The following is a 5,241-nucleotide window of genomic DNA, read 5'->3' on the forward strand; positions in this document are numbered from 1 at the left end:
CCCGGAATCTTCACGGGTCGAAATTTTATGATATATCTGATAGCATATAGTAATATATTCGAACGAATCTAAAATTACCAGCAATGCAAGTTATGCACGAACTTGTTGACATCTTGTCATCCGCACTGAACATGGAGAATTTCACACAAAATCAGAGAATATTTACTGTCCGAAGACCTCAGTACATTTGGGTTCCAATGGCAAGTGACGCATGTCATCGTATCTCAATTGCGTTGATCGATGCTCATGGTGTCAGTCACTGGTTGTCTGGTCCAGACTCGATTATTTTCATACCGCCGTCATATAGCTGGACTATTGCTGAGTGCGGCGTTAAACAACAAACAAACAATTGCGAAACGCCTTGTCATTCAGAGCTAATGTTTCTCTGGTTCCAAGAAATTTAAAACTTTCTATACAGTATGTATAACTTGAACTAGTGTCTAGTGTAACTTCTCAAAATTTGAAAAATAAATATGTTCATTAAGTCATTTTGGATACTTGATGAAAACCCTCCTCACCAAATGAATTACAGAACCAAACACATCCAAAACACCAAAAATACCATGTCTTATCGCATATCGTGAGGTTCAGGTGTATCGTGACACCACTAACGATTATAGTACGCTTCACGACTCCAAGAATAACCCCAGTTACCGTAAACTGTTGAATCGGCGCCCGGTTCGCCTTACAGTCAGTGAGTGAGTATGGTTTTACTGCCGCTTTTAGCAATATTCCAGTAAGATCACGGCCGGGGACACCAGAAATGGGCTTCACACATTGAATCATTCGACGCATCGAGCGTACGCATTAACCACTACGCTACCGCAATGCCCCTCCCTACAGTCGCTCCTTCCCTTGACGTACCCCCACCCTACTATTCTAACCAGGAATCCCAAAGCGGTTTTAGAGTAACACTTCTTGTTTTTATTGATGGTAGTTTTATTACCAATTAAATAATTGCGTAAACGCTACCATACGAAGAACATTGATTGACGTCAAGCTATACAGTGACGTTTGTGGGAATCAGACTGATGATGATTATTAATGGTAACCTCAATATGATAAATTTTGTTCAGCTATTACTCAATAATGACCATCTTTCAATAACCATGATCCTAATTTTGATTTTAGATGCTACATTAAGCCTGTAATAAAAAATACTATCAACTGTACTTTCCAAATTGTGTCGGAGAAACTTTATGAAATTTGACCGTCAATATTGGGTACCGGTTCTTTGGTGATAGCGGGGGAGTTACTTTTGGACTAAACGCCACCTTGAACGGTGTTGTAGACCTATTACCACAATGGAGGGGCTCTAGATTCAGAATCGCTATAGTTCTCATGGACGCCACTCTACACACACAGAAATGCATGACTAAAGACAAGTGGTCAGTGATTCACAATGCATTACGACTATGAGGCGGTATTTTACTATTTATTCTTTTTTTTAGGCGGTGGGAGGCATACACTTTGTAGCTCATTTGGGAAGGGTGGGGGATGTAGTCCCATCGCTCTTGTCATAATGGCACTGATTCAATATCTTCACGAAAGACAAGTCAAAAGACAAAACTAAAAGCAAATTATTAAATCTGAAAACTTGCATATAATATGATATTGATTCTACATTCAGCTTCGCAGCCAATACTCTGCATGTATGTAACCGTTTGCCATTGGCCGGAAGGGACTGCACAATTCTCCTTTATTTCCCCTTGATCTCCCACGATCTTTATACTATATTCAGCTTTTGCAACAAAAGTAAATCTACCCAATCAGATTTGCGAAAATGGGACCTAACTGTTAACTTTAACAAATCTGAGATATTGGTGAGTGAGTGAGTATGGTTTTACGCCGCTTTTAGCAATATTCCAGCAATATCACGGCGGGGAACACCAGAAATGGGCTTCACACATTGTACCCATGTCGGGAATCGAACCCGGGTTTTCGGCGTGACGAGCTAACGCTTTAACCACTAGGCTACCCCACCGCCCCCTGAGATATTGGTTTATCACAATTAAGGCAAACTGAGAAAAAAGGGAAATGTGTTTGTTTGGGAGACCAGGGCCCACTTGCACAAAGCGATCTGAGCGCTAAGATGATCGTAACTCCCATACTTTAACATAGGCTTACAATAGTCGTAGCGCTAAGATCGCTTTGTGCACGTGGGCCCAGGTCGAAAGTGCTTATGTATTATAAAAAAATGGGTTTGCTATTTTCTGATATATTTTCTTGGTCAAAGTCATTTCAAAATCAAGTAAAAATGGCAATTAAGGTTTTATATAGTTTTTTTTATAAAAACAGTTCTTCTCTAGTTTTGATTGTTTGGTAACACTGAGGGGCCAAAGTAGAACAGTTTCATGTTAGAGTTTGCAAATATGTATTTGTTATTAGTTATAACTGTTCAAATGCTGATACTCTGTAACAAAGTGTGTAAGATGTCATATTATTTGTTAAGAGTTCCTACCTACTGGGTCAAGTCATCAGAACTGCCCAGCGTTAGGTAGCCTCAACCAAAACATAATTTGGGTTATGTAATCTTCAACGTGTTGGACGAACAACTTGAGTTTCACATGACATTGTTTTTGTATGGGAAGCTCAAAGAGTGGGAAATTAGGATGCATTTATTTATGAATTTAAGTAACGATTAAGAGATGGTAATACTAAGTCAAGTTTAACAGTAGTGATATCCACAGCAGTCCATCTCGTGACATATATACGAATAAAAAAATATTTTGCATACAACCCTAGCTGTTAAATGTTAAATAAAAATAAACTAGGCATAGAATCTTCTTTTTTTAAAGAATTGCGTCATTGCCTGGTAACAGAAATATAGACAAAATGGAATGTGCACCGCGTCATGTAAGAATTTGTAATATTTGTAAAAAAGATGGCCAAAAATTAGAGGCCCGGCTTCTATTTTGTGCACTGAATAATTGACCCGGCTTCTATTAGAGACCCGGCGCCTAATAGAGGAAATACGGTACTTTAGCTGTGGATGTTTGCAAGGCTTGCCCCTTGAAAGAATCGCCAACATTTGTGAAAATGGTAATTCGAACGGGTTTCTTCGTAAACAGATAACGCCTTCCCATAATCGCCATTGTCTGCTGTCAATAAGAATTGTTTATCCCCTGCAGAAAATACTTTAGCTCCGTCACGGCAGGGATTCCCTACACAAACAAGCACGGATACATTTTGGATAGTAGGGGTGCATTGTTACAACCCTTAATGTAAAAAAATACATAAAGGGTTACGTGTTAACTCTTAATGTAAAACAAATACATTAAGAGTAGCGGCCGCAACCCTTAATGTAAAAACATATTTTTTTTACATTAAGGGTTATTATCTTACATATCGCCCCTTATTGTTAGATTATCTTATAAGCGAAGATTGATTGGATATTTACATTATCCGTTATGATATTGATAATATTTAAACCGCATCACGAACTGAGCTTAATGAAGCTAAATCTTACCGACTGTGTAAAATACACGATACATTTATTTCAGTCGGACTCGTTACAGATATTCATGTTTTATATCTGGTGTTTTCACAATCTTTCTAAAACAGCAGCTAATGTATACACATCTTATTACATCATTCAATATGAAAGTGTAGTGGGCGTTTTTCGCGACTATAGTATAGGTTTAACAGAGTTGTCTCCCTTATTTGGTATTTTTTACATTATTTTACTCCCGTTTCACCAACTATTCTGGACTGGCTTTTTCGTATGTTAAAACGCCATTCAGGGTTGGACTAAAATCAAAAGCTTTGCTAGCCCGGGTAAGGAAAATTGCCCTTGTAAAGTTGAAACAATGGTGAAATTGGAATATTTGTACCAGCCTTCAGAAATTTGTACTAGCCCCGGGCTAGCGACCTAGTGTTAGCTCTAACCCTGCCATTCCTTCACTCACTCGCTCACCATGTGTACATTGAAGAACTGGTCCTCTTGATTGTGCTTCAGTTTCTCCACCGATGTCTGACATCTCTGGATGTTCCTCAACATCAGCTGTATGTCAACATTGGAGTCCTTATCGCCCTCACGCAGAGTCTGCTTCAGGAAAAACTACACATATCATATCACAAAACATTAAAAAGGTAATCAAAATGAATATTATGACGATATGCATTGTTAAGCCTAGCTATTGAAAAATCCTAGAATCTATGAACTGTTAACATCAAGTGGACAGTAGAGTGTGGGTCCTGTTTAGATGGAACCGAACTAGGCTGGTATGACGAGTCTATGCATAGTCCAATCAAAAACGCGCAACGAACTAGACATCCGGTTCGTGAACAACATGGATTTCAACGTGCAGATTTCCGTCGACTGCAGGATTTGTAAAGCATGTGTACTGTCAACTGGGCGTCGACAGATATTTTCCAAATCTTTTTATGCTTGTAATAAAGGTGCTAAAATGATCTGATGCAATTCGCGAGGTAAGACCCTGTTTATTACAACACAGATCTTCATTATCGATCAGATCATCTTGACTGGTCGCCGCCATTTTGTTTGAAACACATGCAAGTGGTATGAGAGGTGGAATCTGATTGGTGGTCAATAGGATGGACCTAGAAGGGGCATAACTCATAAGAGCCACTGGTGACGAGCCACGGAATTCCACTGTAGTTTGGCAAGAGTGGAAACAGGACTTTTGTAGACAGTTAACATCCTAGCCTCGGGAATGGGTGGGTTGAAGCCCCGATGATCCTCGTGCTGAGGCCTCCAGCGACTACAGGATCACGAATGGGATCGACTAGGAAGCAAGGTTTCCATTTTGCCCATGGAACCATTACAAGACATATAACCCACGCACTAACAATAACCTTGAAGGATTCCAGACTGATACCCTATCATCTACAGATACATTGAGGTTCTACAGAAGACAATGGCGAAAGACAAGGCGAAACTGACACAATTGGACTTCGGTACACCACAACCTGGCCAGAGAACTGGAAAATCACATCAGGCTACTGAAAGAACAGTTCCATTACGGAACAAAGTGACCAATGCAGTACCTGGTTGCCAATGGTCCTCTGCTGAAACCTGACCTAACCAGTCACTTTTCATCAATGATTAATATCAATATTTTAGATAATGTAATATAATATGGTGTTCAATAATGTTGAATATCACTGTATATGTGATGTTTGGTGAAATGGCGTTAAACGTCGCGTCCAAGATTATTGCACTTATATAGCGGTGTGTGTGTGTGTGTGTGTGTGTGTGTGTGTGTGTGTGTGTGTGTG

Source organism: Haliotis rufescens, unplaced genomic scaffold (genome assembly GCF_023055435.1).
Source record: "Haliotis rufescens isolate VD_foot unplaced genomic scaffold, xgHalRufe1.0.p SCAF_9, whole genome shotgun sequence".
NCBI lineage: Eukaryota > Metazoa > Mollusca > Gastropoda > Lepetellida > Haliotidae > Haliotis > Haliotis rufescens.